The sequence below is a fragment of the Crocodylus porosus genome, unplaced genomic scaffold, assembly GCF_001723895.1.
Source record: "Crocodylus porosus isolate Cpor-Errol unplaced genomic scaffold, CroPor_comp1, whole genome shotgun sequence".
In the NCBI taxonomy this organism is placed as follows: domain Eukaryota; kingdom Metazoa; phylum Chordata; order Crocodylia; family Crocodylidae; genus Crocodylus; species Crocodylus porosus.
In genome coordinates, this window is record NW_017728949.1 from 82,821,326 (window position 1) to 82,846,444 (window position 25,119).

Genomic DNA, 25,119 nt, shown 5'->3' on the forward strand with positions numbered 1-25,119 from the left:
CCTAGCCGCCCTAACTGTGAAGCAGTTCTTGCGGATGTCTAATCTAAATCTACTCTCTAATAATTTGTGTCCATTGTTCCTTGTCATGCCAGGGGGCACTAGAGGAAACAGTGTCTCCCCTAAACCCTTCTGGTCCCCCCAGTGAGTTTATAGACAGTCACCAGGTCCCCCCTCAGCCTTCTCTTGTGAAGGCTGAACTGGTTTAGGTCCCGCAGTCTTTCAATGTAGGGTCTGTCCTGTAGTCCCCAGATCATGCGTGTGGCCCTCCTCTGGACCGTTTCAATGTTGTCCACATCCCTCCTGAAATGGGGCACACAGAAGTAGACGCAGTACTCCAGCTGTGGCCTGGCCAGCATCGCATAGAGTTTTTCCAGACAGCACATCTCACCCAGGAAATAGGGCATAGACCCTCACAGCACAAGCTTTGTCAAACACAAATTTTGTTCTAGGTAAGTTGTGCTAACTGAGAACTCAACACCTGCTTTATGGATACTGATGCACACCCTAGAAAACACTTCACAGTGGCTAATTTTTATGGCCTGTTTATCCACACCCAAACATTTCTAGCTATACTACAGACATCGCTGCTGGTGGTCCCTATGATAAGGGTGCTACTATGCATAACTACTGACAAAACCAACCAAACTGCTGAAATGAGATGTGCTGACTCCTTCCAGGTACATAGGCACCTTTTTCCCTTATCACAAACACCATGGAAAAGCAGAAATAAAGGTGCAGATCCTCTCCTAAGAGTGGTAATCACAGAGCACTTCAGTTCTATCCCAAGCACAGATCTACCAAGCTTTTTCAGGTACCCCTAACACAGTGAATGCACCTGGAGCTGATGCAGATCATTCTCGATGGCTACCACCAGCTCCAAGAGAAACACAGTTACATTTCCATTGACATGGACCTGAATTCTGTGTTTCCTGATTTTCAGAGGTTTGAGTTTTGCTGAAATTGATGTTCCAAAGCAACATGAGCTATTACTGGGCAACCCTAATTCTGTGTTCGGGCTATCTGGATTCTGTGAAATATATTTCAGTACAAATTCTGCATCAACAGCCTAACTAACATGGATCTCAGTACTGTATATGACAACTTTGCACTAAGGTGAACTGAAGTAACTGTGGCTTACAAACTATGATTATACATGCTACTTATTAATCATCTTTATGGTGGTTAAAAGCTTAAAGATTGATGGGCATAGTATCCTTCTGGTTTATGACTTTTTATATTCTTCAAAATAGTCACATAAAAACCCTACCAAAATAACATTTCTAAATACCCCATCTATAATAAATCTTTAAAGATGCACATAATTTTGTGTGAAAGTTAAAACCAGTGCCATGAGATAAGTTGCAGGTTAGTGTCTGTGTAGGGCCTATGTAGCCCATAAAACTCAGAACCCTATTAAATCTTGTAAAAGATATGGTCTCATCAGTGCAACACAAACAGAAAGACCAAAGTGTCATAAGTCAGCCTACTTCTCATACTACATGTCTGTACAAAATACATAGGTATACTGACACCTACTGCCCTAACCCTAACAAATAATTTACTTGCAAGAGATTACAGTCAAGAGCACAGCTTTTACAAACAAATTCCTCACAGAAAAAATGCCACTACATGTAAGGTAATCACTACGAAGTAGAATCAGAGCACTGTCTGGACTCATATAGCTGTAACTTGATGGAAAGTAGAAAAGGAATTTACACCATACATTATGAATTCATATGAGATAAAGGCAAGGGTTTTTTTGTTTACACAGAAAAAATTACGATCTCAGTTATGAAAAGGTTAAAACGCATGTGTACTGTACAACCTTAATTAACCCACAAGATTCAGGATATACCTAAAACCTTTCAATAAACAAATCTTCAAAAGAAATAAGCTGACACACTTTCAGAATAACTGCTCTCCGTCACCTCACCTTAATTACTTTATGTCTTGCACAAAAAAGCTACATTAGAAAGGAACTTATGAAGTTTGCAAACTCAAGCACTTACATACATTCATAGATGCTAGGGTCAGAAGGGACCTCAACAGATCAGAGTCCGACCCCCTGCCTAGGCAGGAAAGAGTGCTGGGGTTAGATGACCCCAGCCAGATGCCTATCCAGATTCCCAATCCAACAAGGAAAATTGCACAGTGCTGCATCTAGGGTGCAAAAATATCAAGCACACCTACTTGCTGGGAGGTGACCTTCTCAGCAGCACAGAAGCAGAAAGGGATCTCCGAGTCCTAGTGGACTCCGAGATGAACATGAATCAGTGTGATGAAATCATCAGCAAAGCTAACCGCACTTTATCATGCATCAGCAGATGCATGACAAAGTCTCTTAAAGACCCCCAAGGTAGGGGAGAGCACCACCTCCCTTGGAAGTCCATTCCAAATTTTGGCCACCTTTACCATGAACAAGTTTTTCCTGATATCTAGCCTAAATCTATTCTCTGTCAGTTTGTGACTACTGTTCCTTTTTACCCCAAGAGGCAGCCTGGTGAACAGAGCACCTCCAATCCCTTGCTGCATCCCCCTAATGAATTTGTAGGCGGCCACAAGATCACCTCTTGGCCTTCTCTTGCAAAGGCTGAAAAGGTTTAAGCCCCTCAGTCTCTCCTCATAGGGCTTGTCCTGCAAGCCCCTAACCATATGAGTGGCCTTCCTCTGGACCCTCTCAAGTCTATCAACCTCCTTGTTGAAGTACAGAGCCTAAAACCGGACCCAGTACTCCAACCGCGGTCTGACTAATGCCACATAGAGGGGAAGTATCACCTCCTTGGTTCTATTTGTCATGTATCTGCTGATGCAGTATAAAGTACATTTGCTGATGATTTCATCAATAGTTGGTAGGCTGGTGTCCCTCTGATGCTCATCTAAGAACCCTGTAACCAGAATTACAGGAAATTCTGGACTTAACCCACGCAACACTAATTCACCTTCTCTACATATATACATTGTAGCACAGTCTTTAATTATAAGGTCACATGCTACTTTTTCCCCCACAGCACACCTACTGAAATGAGTGAGCACCATTCTGCTCAATAACTACATCTTGTTTTCTCTTTGTATAATGGGTGGCCCTACCACTTTTTTTTTCTTACAGCACATGACTCAAACTGTAATCTAAAACCAGAATGAGTAATTTCCCCAATGACTTTTTCTACAGTGTTCATGACGACCAGTATGCAAGGGCTCACCTACCTGAGAGGATTGACATCAAGGTGAAATACGATGAAAATGCTTCATGTTAACTGGCATGAAACAGTTGCACTGAAACCAAGAGCTGGCTTTTTTTTCCCTATGGATCACAGCTTAGGTATAGGGGCATTTCTTCTGAGGTACATGCACAGCATAGCAAGTGAATACCTTCTCTGCTGTTCCCAAACCATATGCACTGAGGGACTGTTCCCACAGCACCAACTGAGATAGTTCATGAAAGCCACCTAAAAGTCACTGTATTCCACAGATAGGATTCAAATTCTAAAATCCCCACGACTACTTAATGAGCTTGTGCACTGCCTTTTTGGGCAGCCAACCCTACTTGCAAACTTCCATTAGAAAATTTGAAATAAACAGCTGCAATACTGGTTATTGGGCATACACAGGGCCTTGTATATTTGACATGCTGCCATTGGAGGAGGGAAGGGAGGTTGCTGGGTACCACAGACCGCAGGGGCAGAATGGGAAGGAGTGCCGTACTGGTACCTCCTCTAAATTGGCACTCGGGTGATGCTTTGCTGGCCCCCTAGTTACACAACTGCCACAGAGTCCTTGCCTGCTTCCCATAGAAGAAATTCGGGAGTGTCTGAAGAATGGCTAGTAATAAACCTCACAGATGCTGCACATGATGAGAGCATAGTAAGTGCCAATAAGAAACAAGTTAAAGATGACTAGCAGCTTACCAGAGGCATTTGCCAGGACACAAAGAATCCAGAGTGCAGGAAATGGGCCCACAACTGATGTAGGCTCAACATCCCTAAGTCCGCAGGCCTGGACAGGATGCACCCAAGAGTCCTGAAGGAGTTGGTGGACATCATAGTATGCCCTATGGTGAAGATATTTGAGAACTCATGGAGTTCGTGAGAGGTGGAAGACTGGAAAAGAGTCAGCATGGTCCCAATCTTCCAGAAAGGAAGGAAGGAAGATCCAGGGAATTACAAGCCAATCAGTCTGACATCCATCCCTGGAAAAAATCATCAAAATCATTTCAAATTCCCACCAGTTGGGCTTGGGTGCCGAAGAAGGCACATGTGTGTGTCAGTGCACATGAGCCCTCAGCTCCCCCCAGCCACACCGAACGGAGCAGCAAGCAAGGAGCCAACAGTCGAAGCGCCCACTTCAAGGACAGAGGACTCCTGGGGAGAGATGGCATCGACCTCATGCAGAAAGGTAAGTCCCTTTTCTTGGCCAGGATGGCTGATCTCTTAGGGCTTTAAAGTAAGATCACAGGGGGATGGGGAAATGGTAACTGAAGCCTACCCGGGGACCAATATATAGGAAAGCTCTATCAACAGTGAAACCAAGCAAGCCATTCTTATGGGAGCTGAGAAAACAGCTCCCCTTCAACAACAGACAGCCAGTGACCTCAGTAGAAGGACTTAGGTGCCTGTACACCAATGTCAGAAGCATGGGGAACAAACAAGAGGAACCAGTCCTCCTGCTTTCCACTGGGCACTACAATCTAGTAGGGATCACAGAGACCTGGTGGGACACCTCTTGTGACTGGAGCACAGCCATAAAGGGCTACATCTTTCACAGAAGGGATTGGGTAGGGAAGAGAGGTGGCAGTGTTGCCCTCTATGTGAAGGAGCAGTACACCTCCCTACAGGCCGATGTTGGCCCCAAAGAAGAGCAGCTTGAAACCCTCTCGGTCAAGCTCCGGGGGAGGCACGGTGAGAGAGACCTGACTGTAGGCATATACTACAGACTGCCTAACCAAGGAGAGGAACTTGATCTAGCATTCACCCGTGAACTAATGGAGGCCGCGCATGCATGGGACATGGCTGTCATGGGTGACTTCAAATACCCAGACATTTCCTGGGAGGCATGCTCAGCCAGCTTGGCTCGATCACAATCCTTCCTGACCAGCACTGAAGAGCTTTTTTTTGACTCAGAAGGTGCACGGGCCAACTAGAGGCAATGCAGTTCTTGACCTGGTCCTGGCTTGGTGACCAACTCAAACAGAGAGCAGCCTAGGCGAGAGTGACCATGAAATCATTATGTTCATGGTCCATCGCAGGGCTGACAAAACAGATACCAAGCTCAAAGTCTTAGACTTAAAAAACACAAATTTTAATAAGCTCAGGTCACTAGTACAGAATGCCCTGAAAAACCAAGGACCACAGGTAAAGGGAGCTTAAGAAGAATGGTCATTCCTTAAGGACCTAGTCCTTAAGGTCAGAGAAAATCCATTCCCTTACAGAGAAAAAGTAGCAGAAGGGTCAAAAAACCATCTTGGCTAAGCAAGGAATTTGCAGCCCTCCTACAGAAAAAGAAAGAGGCATACAAATGATGGAAGCTTGGGATGGCCTCTAAGGAAAACTACTTGACAGTGGCCCGTGCTCGTAGAAACCAGATTAGGCAAGCTAAGGTAGAAATCAAACTAAAACTAGCTACAAGAATCAAGGACAACATGCCAGGTACGGCACAGAACGAGGAAGGCAGGATTGACACCATTCCCAACATTGCCATAGAACTGGATGCAATTACAATCAATTAAAGAAATCAGATGTATATAAAATCAGCAGGACCAGATGAACTCCACCCAAGAGTGCTGCAAGAGTTGGCCAAAGTAATCACAGAGTCCCTGCCAAAAGTTTTTAAAAAATCATGGGCCTCTGGAGAAATTCCAGAGGACTGGAAGAATGTTGTGCCCATCTTCAAGAAGGGGAAGCGTGAAGACCTGGGAAATTACAGGCCAATTAGCTTGACTTCTACTCCAGGGAAAATCCTAGAAACATTCATCAAAGAGGCTATATGTGACACACTTGCAGAAGGCATGATACTGAATGACAGCCAGCATGGCTTCATTGCAGTCAGGTCTTTTCTGACCAACCTAATTTCTTTATATGATCAGGTGACTTGTCACCCAGATGAGAGAAAAGCAGTTGACATCATATACCTCGACTTCCAGAAAGCCTTTGACCTGGTATCCTGTGAGGTACTGATCAGAAAACTGGAAGATATTGGGCTCAACTGTGGAACCATCAAGTGGGTGCGAAACTGGTTGCGGAGTAGGACGCAGAGAGTCCAAATGAATGGATCGGTGTCATCCTGGTGAGATGTGGGCAGCAGCATACTCCAGGGGTACTTGGCCCAGTGCTGTTCAATATCTCCATCAATGACTTGGATGCGGAGGTGGAAAGCCCATTGGCCAAGTTCACGGACGACACCAGTATATGGGGTTGTGCAGACACACTGGCAGATAGGCTGCAGATACAAGCAAACCTAGACAGGCTGTCATGTTGAGCAGAATGGAACCAAATGAGATTCAACGTAGAGAAATGCAAAGTGCTGCATCTGGGAAGGAAGAACCCCCAGCACACCTACAGGCTGGGCATTGCTAACCTGACTACAAATGAAAGGGATCTGGGGGTAGCACAGAAACCCCCCGCTTCATGACATCACTGGGTCCCCTGCTCTGGGCAGGAAAGCCTGCTGGGGTCAAATAACCCCATCAATGTGAACGTCCAGTCTTCTTTTAAAGAGCTCGAGGGTAGGTGCCTGCACGACCCCCACTGGGGTCTATTCCAGAGTCTGGTCACATGAACCATGATGTTTTTCCTTATAGCCAGTCTGAAGCCTTCTTCTAAGAGTTTATGACTGTTGCTCCTGGTCTTCCCCTGGGGCATTTTGGTGATTAGTTGTTCACTTAGCCCCTGATCCTCACCTCTGATATATTTGTAAGCTGCCACCAAATCCCCCTGAAGTCTTCTCTCACCTTGTTCCCTCACCTCTGCCCAAAGATGAAGAAAAACCATGATATCAACACGGGTCCAACTGGAAATGCAATGACAAGGCATGTCACAAAACTAACTGGAAAGTTATGCCAAAAGGCCCACTGCGGAGGTAGGTGTGCTTGCTAGGTATGTTGATGTCTACACCATGTACGAACGAAGAAACAGAACCTGGCTATATGCCTGCATACAAACAGGGAAGTGACATCTGGTTGCCATGACACCAGAGCTATAAAAGTATACAAATAAAAAGAGCAACAGGTGTGAGTGAAACAGGGTGTAAAGCAGTGTGGGAAGGCAGCTGGAGTACCACAAAAATGCAGGCAAAACTATGCTTTGATATAATTGTTACTATAATGGAACTTGTTCTTACTGAGTCTAGCTTGTCTTACCAACAGAAGTAAAACCTCCAGAGCAATTTGCCAGTGCTACCAATGTAACAAGATGCATTGTGTGAACAACACAATAATGCAAACAATTTCCCCACTGTAAATGTCTTATGTAGATAAGATGCAAATGCTTTAAAAGCATTAATGAGTTTCATAACCTTCCTGATAAGGCTATATACTATGCCATTGTGTAGGTGGGCAAATAGAGCATAGAATTAAGGTCAAAAGCATTCACTAACTTTTAGTGCCCAATTGAGGAACCCTGTTTTTCCAGAATAGTCAGTATTACATAACACTTTATATAAGTTCAAAGACCAGGTTCAATTGATTTCAGTTACAGCTGCAAATGCTCAGCACTTCTACAAATCAGATCCCAGAACCTCAAACTCAGTTTTAAAAAACAAACAAACAAACAAACAAAAAATCCACCAGTGGTGACTGCTTGTCAAGTTGGGGGTCTAAGTGACTCACCTAGAAGTACACAGAAAATCAGTGGTAGAGAGAGGAACAGAATCTAATTCTCTAGGATAGAATTCATCTAGCATCCTAGTTTTAAGCCTTAAAGCCTAAAACCATCCTGTCTCCCTGGAATTTGACACTGCATTCAATATGCGTCTTCCAACTTCTGCAAAAAAGAGCAAGACAACAGTCTACTCCACTAAACAAATCTTATGGATCCCCAGAACACATCTATACTGTGCACTGAATTAGGCAGCAGCACTAAGGGAAAATATAGTATAATTAAAGGCTGTATCTTAATAAATATTCTCAGGATGGGCGATTTAGTACTGACAATTTTGTTTTGTATTGGGGGGTAGGAGGAAAGGAGGGTTGTTTTTTAAATTTTTCAAATTTCTTAGTTTATAAAAGAAAGAAAATAAGCCAGAAATTCCCCTGATACTGACATTCATCTGGCCCATTAGCATAGTTGGAACTAACAATAGTAGATTATCATCCTGCTAATGTCCTGGCATAGCATGGATGGGACGCTCTACCAGCCAGTTTCATAGATATCTGCTGACGGCACAGGAATGGTGCGACGCCAAAATCTTGGGTTCTGTTCCAGACTGTGGAGGGAATTGTATTCTAGTAGATACAGACACTTCTCTCTTCTCCTTAAGCTTGGCTGATCTTGCTGTACCCCTCCAACCTGTCCTTTTGTCAGAGTCCTGTTATATCCCCATTCCTAGCTCTGTATAACCCATCATCCTCACCAAGGCAGTGCCTGCGGAGAGAGCCCTTCAGACTCTCTTCATTCCTAGTTTCCTCCTTCTGCTGCCTTGATTTCTCTCCCTCCATCCCCATAGCCTTCTTGTTGCACCTCCCTCAGGGCTGCCAGCCCAAGAGAATGGATTTTTTTCACTGAAAACCTGCACTTTTTATTGCCAATTAAACTTTTCTACTGACATATAATGTAAATGTAACAATTCTGTAAGGTCCTGGAGAAAGGCCAGGTTCAAACTGAGGAGTTTAAACCCCTAACCCATAGTAAAAAACACTGGTTGTCAGTAAAATGTTCCAGATTATCGTTAAAAAATGTTTGTGGGTTGGCAGCCCTGCTTTACGTTGTGTGGCCCTTGCACCAAGGCGTCTGCTACCTGGTGCCTTGATGCCCACCACAGCCCACCCCAGCCATACTTCCTGCCAGCCCTGCTCCTCCCTGTCTCAGCACAGACCCCCATCCACCCCCTCTCCTTCCAGCTGCACTGCTCCCCCTCCCCATAGCTTCCAGGTGAGCAGCTCTTTGACACAGGGGATGACCAAAGGCACACAGCATCAGCACATGGCTAGGAAGGGGAAAGGGGGTTACAGAACTACAAAGCCCTGAAATACTCAGCTGTTCCTGCTGATAACACTTTTTTGGGGGGTGAGGGAACAGTATAAACAGGCTTTGCTGTAAATAATTCTTGTAAATAATTTCATAAGCAGGATATCTATATTCTTTTTCATTGCAGGGGGAGGAGGGGGCTAGCAGCAGGGCTAAGAGACTGCTCCCTGACTGCTTCCCAAATTACTTAGAATCATAGAGATTGAGAGCTGGAAGGGACCTCCACAGGTCACCTAGTACAGCCCCCTACCTAAGGCAAGATCATCCCTATCCAAACCATCGCATACAAATCCATTATCTAATTTCTTAGCAAAACTACAGTCAACCCTGACACAACACAAGACAAACACTTTAACCTGCCACAGGTAAAGCAGATGTCACCATTTTGTATTTTTGATTATTTTTCCTGAGGTGTAACACATTGCACACTTAGCATTTGCCAGCACTGAACTTTATCCCATTAGCTCCGGCCCAGCTTTTGAATCTGTCGAGATCCTGCAGTTTGGTCCCGGCTCTGGTGCAAGATGCATGGTTGTAAGCTCGCTGCACCCCTGTGAGCCCAGGGACCCCCTGCAAGACCACAGGACCCCCGATGAGCCCCAGCCTGCCCCAGGTAAGCGGGGTCCCATGGAGGGAGGGACCTATACAACTGGGAGTGGGCTAAGTGGGCCAAGGAGGGTCATGCCCTCCCCGGCTCCTACCCCGCCAGGGAGCCACAAAACCAAGCTGCCAGTGTATGAGCCAGGTTAGGAGGAGGACCCACCTCTCCTTACCTCGGTGGGGGGGAGGAATCCCCCCTTAGCCCCTCTAGCCCCCTAAAAACAGCGAGGCACCAGCTGGCCCTTCTGCGCATGTGCACAATTTAAAAAGGGCCTGGCAATGGCACAAGCCTCAGTTTGGTCCCAGCTCCGGCGTGAGACAGCGGGTGTAAGCCCACTGTGTCCCCATGAGACCCCAGGAGCCCCAGTGAGCCCCGGCCTGCCGCAGGTAAGCGGGGGCCCATGGAGGGAGGGACCTAGACAGCTGGGAGCAGGCTAAGTGGGCTGAGGAAGGTCACACCCCACCCTGGCTCCTACTTTGCCCAGCCCTCCAGGGAGCCATGCGACTGGAGCCTTGTGAACAGGCCGCACAACCAGGCGTGCTCCTAGGCCCAGCACATGAGTTAGCGTGGGAGTTTGCACAGAAGGGCAAGTGGGAGGGCCTGAGGCCCTGCCTATGAGCCCCCCAAGGTAAACAGTCCCAGCCGCAGTCAGCCCACCAGTGGCACGAAGCGGATGGACACATGCCGCACCCCGAGGGTCCCCGAGGGGCCTGTGGCCCCCACCTCAGAGACCGCCACCCATGGTTCCAGACTCCACACAGACAGAGCCCCTGGCTCCCAGCTGCAGGGGCTTCCTGTCACTTTTCCAGGCTCTGGGGCCCAGGAGTATGACCACCTCCCCTTGTGAGGTGTGCTGCCTACTGGGGTCTCTGGCATGCCAGCTGGAGGAGCTCCAGGCCACAGTCCAGACACTGTGTGACATCAGGGACTGTGAGCAACAGATTGACTCCTACTGCCAGGCCCTTCTCCCCTGGGAAACAGAGGGTAGACCACAGTCTTCCTCCAGGACAAGGGAAGACATGGAGACCTCCCATTCTGTCCATCCCAGGGGTTGGACCAAGGTGGTCAAGAGCCCCAAGGCCTGCTGCACCAAGGCCCCCACCCCGCTGGAACTTTACAACAGGTATGAACCTCTTGCACCCCAGCAGAGCCTGATGAGTTGCTGACTCCTACAGGCAACACAGGCGCTACTATAGCTACCGCCCCTGTCCTCCCCAAGACAAAACGTAAAGTGTTTGTTGTGGGAGACTCCATCCTGAGGGGCTAATCTGCTGCCCCGACCCCTTAGCCCAGGAAGTCTGCTGCTTCCCAGGAGCCCACATCTGAGACATGGCAGAGAAGATCCCTAAACTCCAGCCCACTGACCACTATCCCATGCTCCTTATCCATGTGGGCACCAATGACACAGCTCAGAACTCTCCCAGCCAGGTCATGTGGCACTACAGGGATTTGGGAGCAGGGCTTAAGGGTCTGAGGGCACAGGTGGTGTTTTCTTTAATCCTCCCTGTCTCGGGTTATGGGCTGAGGAGTGAAGAGGAGGATCCAGGTAGTCAATCAACGACTATGGCGCTGGTGTCATTGGGAAAGCTTTGGCTTCCATGACCACAGTCCACTCCTTGGTGAGAGAGGCAGCGAGCTGCTGGAAGGGATGGCCTCCACCTCTCTCCGCTGGGGAGGAGGCTCTTCTCAGCCAGACTGGCTGACCTGCTCCACCGGGCTTTAAAATAAGCCCGCTGGGGGATGGGGGAACTACTGCCACTGCTGGCCCACTTAGCAACCCTTGCAAAGCGAGCAGGTCAAGGCATTTAAGGGAGCCCACCCCTGTCCCAGCCCTGGAACAATCTGTAGGCAAGGCAAGAGCCCCCAAAGGGACACTTGCCTGCCTCTACACAAATGCCAGGAGCTGGAGGAATAAGCAGGAGGAACTTGTCTTCCTGCTAAATGCAAATAACTATGATGTCATAGGGATAACGGAGACCTGTTGGGACTCCACGCATGACTGGACCATGGGTATAAATGGCTATATCCTGTACAGGAGGGATCGAGTGGACAAAAGGGGCAGAGGTGTTGCTCTCTATGTCAAGGAAAGCTACATGTCCCTGCAAGCCGACACTGGCATCCACAGTGGGTGACTTGAGACTCTCTGAGTTAAAATCCATGGAGAACATGGCACAGGGGATACTATGGTGGGAGTCTACTACAGACTCCCTGCCCAGGGGCAAGACCTTGACCAGGAGTTTGCCAGGGAATTAACTAAGGCCACGTGCTCCTGGTGCATGATTATCATGGGAGACTTTAACTACCCAGACATCTCATGGGAGGAACGCTCAGCCAAATCTGAGTGGTTGCAAAACTTTCTTTCATGTGTGGATGACCTTTATCTGATACAGGAAGTCTATGGACCAACAAGAGGGAAGGCACTGCTCGATCTTGTACTGGCAACTGGGGACAACCTAATCAGTGACCAAATGATCAAAGGGAAGCTGGGTGACAGTGACCATAAGTGACCTTCACCATCTGCCATAAAGCTGGCAAGTCAGTCACTAATACAGAAGTACTTGACTTCAGGAAAGCTGACTTTGACAAGCTAAGGAGGCTTGTCAGTGAGGCCCTACAGGGCCACAACCCAAAGGGGAGGGGAGTTCAGGACAAGTGGCTGCTCCTCAAGGAAGCAACCCTGGATGTGCAAGGAAAGTCCATCCCATCTCAGAGGAAAGGCAGCAAGAAGGCACAGCAGCCCCCTTGACTCTCCAGGGAACTGGTGGACCTCCTGCATCTTAAAAGGAAGACCTACAAAGGATGGAGGACTGGAACCACCACCAAGGAGGATTACTGTGTTCTGGTCTGGACCTGCAGGGAGCAAACCAGGAAAGCCAAAGCTGCAACTGAACTCCAAGTAGCTACAAATATAAAGGACAATAAAAAGTCCTTTTTAGATATGTGGGGAGCCGGAGGAAAAGCAAGGGCAACATTGGACCCCTGCTAAACCAGATGGGACAACTGACAACTAATGCCCATGAAAAAGCAAACTTGCTTAATGGCTAATTTGCATCAGTTTTTCACCAGTTCTATGGGATACCCCTGTCCACTGTGGGTCAGGGAGGCCCAGGTGAGGAAGATTCCTTGCCCTCCATCAAAGCTGACCTCATGAAGGAACACCTTGACAGGCTGAACACCTTCAAGTTAGCCAGCCTTGATGGTTTACACCCAAGGGTACTCAAGGAGCTGGCAAGTATCATAGCTCAGCCCCTGGCATGGATCTTTGAGAGCTGGTGCTCTGGTGAAGTGCCCGAAGATTGGAAGAAGGCCAATGTGGTGCCTATCTTCAAGAAAGGGAGGAAAGTAGATCCAGCGAACTACAGGCCCATCTGCCTGACCTCTATCCTGGGGAAGGTCTTGGAAAAAAGTATCAAAGAAGATATCCTTAACAGACTAGCTGACAGCAATATCCTGAGGGATACCCAGCATTGGTTTGTTGCGGATAGGTCTTGCTTGACCAATCTCATTTCCGTTTATGACCAGATGACCTATCACCTGGACAAGGGGAAGAGATTGATGTCATATAGCTTGACTTCAAAAAAGCCTTCAATCTGGTATCACGTGATCACCCCTTGGTGAAACTGGCTAATTGTGGCCTTGGGTCCACCATGATCCACTGGCTGGGAAACTGGCTCCGTGGCTGGACACAGAGGGTGGTAATTGACGGTGCCCAGTGACCAGTGGGGTCCCCCAAGGCTCTATCCTTGGACACATATTGTTCAACATCTTCATTAATGATGTGGACATTGGAGTCAGAAGCGGACTGGCCAAGTTCACCGATGACACCAAACTTTGGGGCAAAGCACTCACACCTGAAGACAGGAGGGCTATCCACAACATTCTCTTCAAGAACCCAAGCAGTTACTTTGTCCAAGAAGGGAATCAAGTTTGTTTGACATGATCTGTTATTAGTAAATCCATGCTGAATGCTTAGAACTTCCTTAGGATATGCTCCAGTAACTTTCAGGGTACTGAGGTGAGACTAACTGGTATTTAGCTTACTTGGCCCTCCTCTTTTACTTTTTTTTTTTTTTTTTTTTTTTTTTTAAAGACGAGAAGCACTATGTTAGCCCTTTTTGCAGTCCTCTGGTACCTTGCCTATCTCTCATGACTATTATTGGCAAGTGTTCTGAGATCTCCTCTGCCAGCTTGGGATAAAGTTCATCAAGCCCTGCTGACTTGAATTCATTCAGACCCAAACCATCTCTTTTGTTACTTTATCCTTCAGCTTGTCCCCTTCCTTTTCCAAATAAACCTTTTTAGGTATCTGGTTACAACTTACTTTTCTTGTGAAGACTGAGCCAAAGTAACTGTTAAGTAGCTCTGCCTTCTTTGTACCTTCTGTTAAGAGATCATTTCCCCTCTGCCGCTCCCCCCCACCCCAGCTAGTTAATAGTGGCCCCACAGCTGCTTTCTTTTCTGGCCAACATACTTATAGAACTCATTCTGGTTGTTATTAACCTCCCTCACCAGATGCAGCTCATTCTTTATTTCTGCATTCCTGGTTTTGTCCCTGCAAGTTCTTGCTATTTCCTGGTAAGGGCTCTTGGTGAGGCCCATTTTCCCATTGCCTGTATGCTTTTCTTTTGCATTTGAGGAATCCTAGAAGCTCTTTGTGCAGCCACATTGGTCTTTTGACATTCGTATTGTGCTTCCATCATGTTGGGACAATTTCTTGTTGAGCTTCCAATACTGTGCCCTTTAGGCACTTTCAGCCCTCCTCGGTGCCTATATCCTTCAGTCCATCGTCTCATGGCACCATGCCTTGAGTGATGTGAAATCCACCTTTTTTAAATCTAGCATCCTAGTTTTACTGACCTCATGCTTTCCCCATCTCAGGAGATAATCTATTTTATCATGATCACTTCCTCTCGAGTTTCACATCACCTTCAAATCCTCCACCAGTTCTTCCCTTGTGGTTAGGACAAGATCCAAGATAGACAAGGCCTAGCTGTATGCCCAGCCTTGTGGAACAGAAAGGTGTCCATCACCTAAGTTAGGAACCAGCTTGGCATTTTATGCTTAGTTATATTTTTCTTCCAGTAGATGTACAGAAAACTGAAGTCTCCCATCAATGTCATCCCACAACTTTTGGATAGATTTATCACCTGTTTCAAGAGTGCTTCATCTACCTCCTCTTCCTGATCTGGTAGGGTACAATAAATCCCCACCATTATATCGGTGCTGCAGCTTTTACCTTTCATCCTCGGTGAAACACATTCTGCTCTACTATCTTCTTCCTCCTGAAAGGACTTCATGTGTCATTGTATTGGAGTTTTGTAACTGTTTTCGTGCAAGGGTGGTTGACTGGGCTTGAGGGAGAAACAGTGAAGCTCTGAGAGAGCTGGGAAAAGGGCAACCCCAGAAGGGTCAGGAAGAAGGTCCCAGGGAGGACAAAGAGGAGTCTGTGGAAGGACAGAGGGAACTGGAATGGCACAATAAAAACTATTTGTGTTGAGGCAGAGTCTGTTGTGCTGGAACATCAGCACTCTGACACCTTCCTTTTAAAGGAAGAAATCATACACCCCCTCCTAAGAACTGTCCAAAAAAGAAGGAATTCTCCCAAGTGGAGGTGCTACAGATCACTGGGGAAGCTAGGGAATGAGAAGAACCAGGTCTCAAAGCCAGAGACTTCCCCCTTGTGAAGCCATGGTAGGACTCGCTTCAGGAGGTCCTATCAGGAGAGGGAAACTGAATAGGTCTTTTTGGGAAATGCCAAGGCAGAGCTCTCTCCCAATCAGGTACACACAGTGGCAACATATGGGTACGAGAGTGGATGGAGGCTACAGAACTACAAAGCCCTAAGGATGCTTCCTTGCAAGTTGTTGTACTCCTGATTCAGACACAAAACAGCACTGTGCTCTGCCTGTCCTTCAATGCTTGCCTGTCCTTCAATGCTTGCCTTCACGCTTCTTTCCAAAAGTGTTCTTCAATCAGCTCTCAGTTGCTTAATTTTTATGGACAGCAGTTTTGTTTTGTTCCAGAGTGGCAGGGCAGGGGTAGAGCAGGGCCAGACCTGGAGTGGCAGAGAGGCTGGTAGAGCAGGGCTGGATCTGGAGCGGTGGGGCAGGGAGTAGAGCAGGGTCAGATCCAGAGCTACGGGGTGGTGGGGGTAGAGTAAAACCAGACCTGAAGTGACACAAGGTGGATAGACTGGGGCCAGACCCAGAGCAGTGCGGGGGGCGGGGTAGAGCAAAGCCAAATCCAGACCAACGGGGGGTGTGGAGTGGAGCTGGGCCCAGAGCAGCGGGGGTAGAGCAGGCCTGGATGCGGAGCAGTGTGGGGAGGTGGACAGGACCCGCACCCGGAGCAGCGTGGGGGGTGGAGTGGGCCTGGACCCAGAGCTGCAAGGGGGAAGGGGGAAGGGCCAGATGCGGGGCTCCGTCCCCACCCCCATCATTCTTGATGGACAATTTGCTAGTTAGTGTAGAAGTTTAAGAAGTTATGCTTTCATATAACTGACACCACTATCAAGTTTGTAGTAACATTCACTAATTTAATACTGTTTAACTGAGTCTGCTGAGAAGCATGATATCCTATAAATCAGTTGGCTGTGATGGTGCCCATACATCTTCCTTTTTCAAGATGAGGTTACCTAAAAAGAATCATGAGTCAAGAACCTCTACAGGTGCAACTGCATAGCAGTAAGGCAGCCAGACAGGGGGTATCACTTTTGTAAAGCACCAATAAAGGTACATTCTAAGGGACTCTCTCTCTCTAATGAGCAAATTTTATTCAAGTTATTTATCTGGGTACTGCCCCTTTGGATCAGTGGCTATCTCCATGTAAGCAAACTGAGTAGGATTTAGCCCTAAAGGGTTGAAGGACTTGTGTCTCTGCCATGAGCCACCACTGATGCCAGCTATGAGAGGTCAGGAGCCCACCATTCTCACCTGCTTTGCTCTTCGCTATAAAAACAGAACAAATGAGAGTCCGAAAGTTGCTGCTCCTTCAACCTGCTCAGTGTCAGGGATTCTCTCAGAAGTCAAGAGTTTTACTCCCTATTTTCCCTACTCGCAATTTCACTCCCCATTTTCATGGCAGCTAAACCTCTGGCTGTCCAATTATCAATACTAGCAGGAGCTGTTGTACCTTGCTCCCCCAAACAGCAGTGCATCTGTTCCTTAACTGTACTCCTTACTGACCCCAGGAAGTCACTTCTGTAGAGCTGTGTCCAAGCACAGTCTTTGCTGGACATTCTGCTGCAGGCCAGGTCTAAGCGTAAAGGTTATAGCTATACAATTCTTTCTATACCTCGAAAGAGCCACACCACAGAATTACATAGTGATGCTTGTTCTGCATAGCACAGTGAGCTGACTGACATGCACCCAGCACCTCTATAACCCTGCATTACAAACATTTGTGTAAGTAGCATGCCGTGCTTCATCATCACATTCCATAGCACACTCTGGAGTGGATGTAGACATAACCCTAGGGATGTGATTTTTATTTTAAATCAAAATAACTATACTACAACACATGCTAGTGAGAATACAGTTGTATTAGTGTTAAAATGTGCAATCATTCCCACAACCAAGTCTGACAAAAGCGTGCTTCGTTCAGAGTCCAAACGCTAACTGATAAGCATTGTGTTATGTGAGCTCCGCTCAACACACCTGGTTCCAATGGGCTCTTATAACAGCTTTGTGAAACTATAAGGTGATGGGGAACTGAATTACACATGTCGGCTGCAGTGTTTCAAAGCAGTTTGAGACACCACAGAAGGCATCCCACGAACTAAAAAATGTTGCCCACGCTGCATATTTGTAACATGGGCTCTTATGTTTGATACAAGGGAATCCTGGTATCAAAAGAAAACACACCAGAAAAAAGTGGAAGCAGCTGGAGGCTGGGTCCTCCAAGGAGAAGCTCTAGCATCTGGCCAGAGGGTCTCTATGCCTGCTGCATGCCCCTGCATAATAACAAAATAGCCAGGCATGGCTAGCAGCAGTGGCTCCAGAGGCGGCTGGGACCCAGGCTGTCCTGGGTTGCTTCAGAGCTTGCTTGGCACCCAGGGTCTGCCGTGGAGCCAGGCACAGCAGCAGGACAGGCAGGCTGCCTTGCAGCCATGCATAGGGGCCAGTTGTGCCTGTGCCCCAGAGGCTGACACCCCCAGATCTCAGCTCCAGGCCAGCAACAGAGTCAGGAGGACCTGAAGTATGTGACAGGGACCACAGGCAAGGACATGGGCTTTCCAGGTATTTCCTGGCTTTCCTGGATCCTGGTAAGCAAGGACATGGGCTTTCCATTTCACATGGGAAAACACGAATTTTCCCTTTTCAAGGGGAAACATGGGTTTCCTCATTTGCAAACAGCTTTCTGCAGGCTGGCTGAGTTCCAGCCTGCAGAAGCTACTTGCAAATGGGCAGGGAACTAAGTCAGGGGCATCGATGGCATGTGTATGCAGGTGAGTGTGGGGACTGCGTGGCAGGGGTGCCCCCCGCCACTGCATACAGCCCCCACCACAGGTGGCAGCAGCCAGCAGCAGGCCCTCAGAGCACTCATGTCTGTGGCGCCACATACCGTACAGCTGTGCTCATCTGGACGCGGCCAGAGAGTTTATTTCCTTTCTTGTACAAGTACAGCTATACCAGTATAATGCACCTTTCTACCAATATATCTGCATCTACACTGTGGTAGATGTTTTCCTGGTAAAAATGCAGGCAGTACAAAACAGTATTTCTAAACTAGACTTCTGCTGGCAGAGCAGTTGGTCAGGGGCGTGAAGAAGTGTGATCCCTGACCAACATAAATAGGTTGGCAGAAGCCCCTCGTGTAGATGCAGTTATCCCTGTGACTTCATGCATTTACTAATATAGCTGCATCCATACTTAGCCAAGACAGTCTAACTGATATTTCTACACCAGTGAAACACTCCTAGTATACCTAACCCTAACTATCCTTTATTCTCCCCTATGGACACCCAACACTTTCTACTCTTATCCGTTACTTCAAATGAAGCAGGGGATGAGAAGTGTAAAAATCAGTGTATTATCAAATTCTTTTATGCTAAATCCAAACTAACAGATTATGAATTTACCAGTCAACTTATGAGGAAAAAAGCATGGTTGAGACAAACTTGCACAAATATGTTACATGTTAAGAAAATCAATTCAAAAGAAGGCATAATCAGCAGGCACAGAAGAAGGAGGCATAATCAGCAATTTTAGCCTGGATGGCCAAAAATAATATGGCAATTGTGCAACGTTAATCTCTCAGGGAACATAAGAAAATAACTTTCCTCTTGTCTATTTAAAAGTATTAAATGAAGCATATTAATCAAAATATTTTGCAACCCATATTTCAAATGTACCCAATTACTTACTGTATAAAAATAGAAGCTTTCTGTAAATTAGTGTGTATGAAATAGTGTAGCATATCTGGCAAACTCTATAATGATTTCATAATACAGCATTAGGTATCTTCCAAGGATCATTAAAAAAAAACAAAAAAAGTATTTCATGAACCTTTTAGGACACCCAAAGCCTGAGAACTGCAGGATTGGGCTTCAAATTTCAGTAGGTTATAGTTTTCTGCTAAAAAAAGCTTTTACAATTTTAATTTTAGAGGGCATCTTTTAAAATTGTATTTGCATGTAGAAAATATTAATTTAAAAATCCATCCATCATGTAAACTGGACCAAAGGCCAAAATTAAAAGCCTCCCAAACTTCCAAACACATCTCACAATCACAGTCTGGGCAGAGTCATTTGGGTGAAAGGTACGATCGCCAGAGACTGAACACAAGCAGATGCTCTGGAGGGACAGAAAAGTCTCTCAGATGCACAAACTGCATTACTAAATCAGCTCCCCCCTCTCACACACATCTCACTGCCTGGCCTTATTTTAAATAAAATGTTCCTTCAAATTTGAGATGTCTTTGAACTTACAATGCACCCAAAAAAAGGAATAAAACACCAAATAAAGACATATCTACAAGGCTACAACTTCTATGCTGCATAATAAGAGCTTTTTACTTTTCCTTTACTTGAATATAAGACAAAGGCTATTTTAAAATAAATCTGTTTTTTTTTAAATGCATCTTGGATTCAAAGGAATATAGAAATTATATTTTTATGAATTCCTCCATGGAATGAGAAACTGGAGCCTGCAGCATAAGCAGTAAATATTTCATCATCATCATATTTAACAACACACTCACACCTGTTGCTCTTTTTATTTGTATACTTTTATAGCTCTGGTGTCATGGCAACCAGATGTCACTTCCCTGTTTGTATGCAGGCATATAGCCAGGTTCTGTTTCTTCGTTCGTACATGGTGTAGACATCAACATACCTAGCAAGCACACCTACCTCCACAGTGGGCCTTTTGGCATAACTTTCCAGTTAGTTTTGTGACATGCCTTGTCATTGCATTTCCAGTTGGACCCGTGTTGATATCATGGTTTTTCTTCATCTTTGGGCAGAGGTGAGGGAACAAGGTGAGAGAAGACTTCAGGGGGATTTGGTGGCAGCTTACAAATATATCAGAGGTGAGCATCAGGGGCTAAGTGAACAACTAATCACCAAAATGCCCCAGGGGAAGACCAGGAGCAACAGTCATAAACTCTTAGAAGAAAGACTAGGAGAGGCTTGTAGGCACATTATCACCGAAAGTGGATACTTCATAGATATCTGGCATATATACAAAATTCTCAAAAAAAGAGTGATTAGAAACGTAGACTATATTTTGGAATAACACAGCACAGGTAACAGTTCTCAAAGGCTGACTCAACCCTATAGAACTGAATTAAAGTGATGTTTTTCAAAAGTAGTAGTTGATTCAACTGTAACTCAATTCTTGCTTAAGGAGAGACCATGGACACATGGCATGTTTACACTGGTATCAACAATCAGTGTAAAAAGGAACAGACAGATAATCTAATCCACTACACCATGGTAACTGCTTCCAATTTGGTATAGAATCACATCTGAAAAAAAATCAGTAGCAAAACTACACTGATGAAAGTTATGCCAGTGTAAGGGTCCTAGGTTTGGAGTTTCCTCCCAAGTGTCTGTTTGTGCAATGCAACAAGATAGGATTAGCTCCCTAGAACATAATAACAAGGCACAATAATTGTAGTAAACAATTTACTATACTGGAATAAGCAACTTGTCTGCCCCTCCTGGACCCAGATGCGATTTACATCTGTGACCAGAATCAATGTAAATTATACTGGAGTAAATGTGTTGTGTGTATCCAGGCCTAGAGTTCTCAACAGTCCACATTTCTCTGGACTCATCTAGTGAGACCACAGAAAGTGCTACCACACTATTACTAATGGGAAGATGCAACAATTCTTTTTTCAAACCCCTGCTGCCAAATGAGGCAGGTCTTGCCCCATCTGCTGACAGTTCTGTCTGCAAAAGCCCATCAATTAAATGAAGCCACAAAGCATTAGCATCTGAGTAGACCACTAATTACAAGCTCGTGACAGTTAAATTCTGGCAGGCCCTAGAGGGTTCAGTTTGGCTTTTAAAAAGCATTATTAAAAAGATAAAGGAGATCAGCGAAAAAACACAGGAAGTGGACAAATAAGAAGAGATGGTAAGGCTACTTCCTCTTTTTGAAGGTTTCTAATGAAATTAGTGATGGATGAAGTAAACTGAGAGAAGACAAGGAAAGGAAAGGAGAGAAGGCAGACAATGTCATTGGCACCTTTATCTATCGTACTTCCCTGCCTTCACCTTCTGAGTAGGAGAATGAATGGAGAAAAACAGAACCCCCTTTTACCTGCTCCAAAATCAAGACTATGGGATCTTAAGTATGGGATGGAAAAAAGCCCTGCAAACTTTTCCCCCACATTTGTCTCTCAGCCTGTTGCTGCGACACAGAGCGTGAGCTGGGGAACAATCTTCAAGCCTCAAATGTTGACATATTAAAACAGAGTTGTAAAAATGTCAATAGGGGAATATTTCTTTTTTTTAAACACAATCAATGAGAGAAAAGGTATACTTTTGCATAACCGTCAAACAAGTGAAGCAATGTTTTTTCCCAAAACGTCAGTAACATAGTATTTGGTTTTAGTCAGAAAATTTCAGGACAACAGTTGATTTTAAATTTAATGGTTTAAAATTAACATTCTTTTGTCATTTTAAATGCAGCAGTTGCTGTCAAAAACTGCTTTAATACTATTCAAACATATATAAGCCCCAGTCACTCTCTGGACACTTCACCCATCATGACCACCACAACCCCAGCTCCTTGTCTGCTGACATCGCTGCTGCCATGTGCCTTGTACTGGACTCATCATTACCATGGGCTCTGTGCTAGAGCCAGAACTACCACCACAGCATAAAATGTGTGGGGGCAGCAGCTCCAGCTCTGGCATGGAGTACATGGTGGAAGCAGGAACCAGATTCACTACGTGCACCAAGCAGAAATGCAAGCCAGAGCCACTGCCACTGGAGCCACCTTGTGTCCTGGTCTAGACAGGGCCTGCAAGAAGCCCTGCCATCTGGATCCAGCCCAGGACAGAATGTAAGCTTGACATCCCTGATCTAAATGCAGATGCTGCCTCTCTCTCGAGAACTTTAACATCAATGAGCAACATACATATGCAAAATGGTTCTTTCCTCACTCTTTTATTCAGGTTTCCCCTCTTTGGACCCAGAATCCCAAGATACATTTGGATAGGAGTGGTAAACTGCACACATTTCACAGAAACATCTACCCTATTATCATCCATATCAATTACCCTATTGTAATCAATTATTAGTTTAGACCTAACTATCTAATATAGTTTGCCATGCCAAAAATTTAAGATTTTTTTCTTTACTGATTATCATGCTAAAGGGCAGGCCTATAGAATTTGAACCTCAGCTTCTAAAAGTTCCTGAGATTTTTGTAGCCCTGACTGCAACCCTCTACACCTAAATTTCTCTACTTGTAAATGGGTAAAATGGTGCTTACCCTCTTTTGTAAAGTGATGAGATCTACATGTTAGGAACATTATTTAAAAACATTAAGACTCATCTCTGCACTGTTCAAGCAAAACCTGCCAGCTTTCCAGCTGTTATGTCTAGTAATCCTGTTCTTCCCTGGAATGAGCAGTTTCCCTGCCTCCAAATAGTCTCAAAGGGGACTTATACACATGACCAGAGCTGTGCTCCAATGCATGCCAATTATAACGCATCAAAGCAGACTCGATTAATCAAGTCTGCTAGAGCATGCTAATTACTGAGCTCCAGCAGTTTCCGTGTCATGTGTATTCAGCGTCCCCACATTTCAAAATGGCAGCAGGGGCGCTTTAACTAAAGCACATCAAATATGCTTTAGTTAAAGTGCCCGTGCCACCATTTTGAAGCATACATATAACACTGCAGGTGCTTTAATTAGAACAGCTCTAAGAGTCACTCTAATTAAAGTGCCCGCCCACCCCCACCCTGGAGCATGTGTATAGATGCCCAAAAAAACCTTAGTGAAACCAACACAGCAATCTAATTTCAATAACTTTGTTGGCATGCAGAATGTGGGAGATATCTGTATTAATTTGTGTGAATATTTTGTACTTCACTTGACTTATGTGATACTATTCTAGCTAACTACACAGAGTAAATTACAGAAAACAAGGAAGAAACAAAATGATGACGGAGATAGCGTATCTCCAGAGAACATACCTATGATCCTTAAAACAACTTGGGAACAATGCCCACAAAAGACACTAGGGAAGTGATCACCAATACGGCTCACCCCAGAACCTGGACATGGCTGTGGAAAGCAACTGTGACAGTGGTGACTAGCAATAAATGATGTCAGAAATTCAAATGCATATTACCAAAGATGAAGCAAGAGGAAAAACAGTCTGGAGCTCTTCCATGAAGAGAGGAGAAAAAGACAGGAACAGGAAATAAATTACAGGCAGCTCTTGGAAAGGTGGCCAGCAGAGCTGCCCAGGAACCAGAGTAAAATTTGAAAAAACTCTAAAAGGTCAGAGTTGGTTAAGTTGCTGGACTCTGATAACCAGAGAAGAAAAGGTGCCCTAGCAATGGATGATGGTTCAAGAGGAGTCCCCACAACACTGATGGGGACAAAAGAGGGCAAAAGATCTGAAAAGCAGAAATAGAATATGGAACACAAACTCCCCAGGATCATGGATGCTACCTAAATACCCCAAAGTACAGGAGAAGGCAACATCATTGACTGTCAACACCTTTGAGATAATGTGATTTGAACCACAATTCCTTACAATCTTTGATCTCTACCCAGTGTCAAAGACCCCTGGAGCCAGATGGAGAGGACAAGCCTGGGGGACTATGAACCACAGAAATTGCACTCTGGGAGTAATGTTATAATATTTCTTGATTCACATAGAATTATTCACCCCACAAACAAGGGTAGAGATCTCAGGTGCTGCTCATCCCTGAACTCATGACAACATGACAAATGCATTGTGTTAGTTAATACTTCAAGCATCTCTGATAACATGATTGGTTTTATATTGTTAAACTGATTTAAATACTTTTAGTCCATGGTTTGGCAACGGATTTAGTACATTATGCTGCTTTGCTTCTAATGTTACTTCCTCCCGGCCAAGTGTGTCTCCAAATTATACAATAGCTCAATAGTTGTATGTCAATTACTTTTAGACTGGAATGTGGCCTGATAATCTAGGAAGGTTAGCCACCTATTACCAGAGTTCACAACCTGAAAAAAGCTCATAGATCCTATTAGCAGCTCCTCAAAATAGTCTGCATCATATTGAAAGTGCCCAGAGCCATTTCTCCTCCAAAAAACAGAAACAAAGGCAGACTAATCCAAAAGTATACTTCATTTTAACAAGATTTGTTGCAACTACCTGCTGGACAGACAAAGGTCAATTCAAGTCAGAAAACTGCTGGAAATAAAAACTAGAAATAGTAATATGAAGAAAAAAACCTAGAGTATCACAAACACCTGGATAACACTGCCATCTGCATATTAATTTTACATTGGACTTACATGAGAGTATAAATTTCACAAAGGGGTGTAAACAAGCCAAAACTAGAAGTGGTTAGTCCAGAGGTGAGCAATTATTTTGGTTGGAGGGCCACTTAACCAGTTTTGGTGAGTTGTTGAGGGCCACACACAAAATCTTTTAGACAATACCATTTTAACAAATTATAGATAAAAACAAATCATACTAAAAATCAAACATCTACTACAAAATATTTTAATTTGGTTTAAAAGAATGTTTTGTCCTGATTGATATTTTTTGAGTAATGTATATAGAGGTGATTGCATAACAACTCAAAATAAAGTCTTACTCTTGTATCTTGTGTTGGGGAGGATGGGGATGGGGACATGAATGGGGTGGCGGGGGGGC

At 45.3% G+C, this 25,119-nt stretch overlaps 1 protein-coding gene across 1 annotated transcript in view; it reads right to left on the bottom strand.

Annotated features, from left to right (window-relative positions):
* The window catches only part of ACVR1C (activin A receptor type 1C), a 59,808-nt gene that overhangs the window by 24,161 nt on the left and 10,528 nt on the right, over positions 1 to 25,119 (bottom strand). The window lies entirely within an intron of this gene.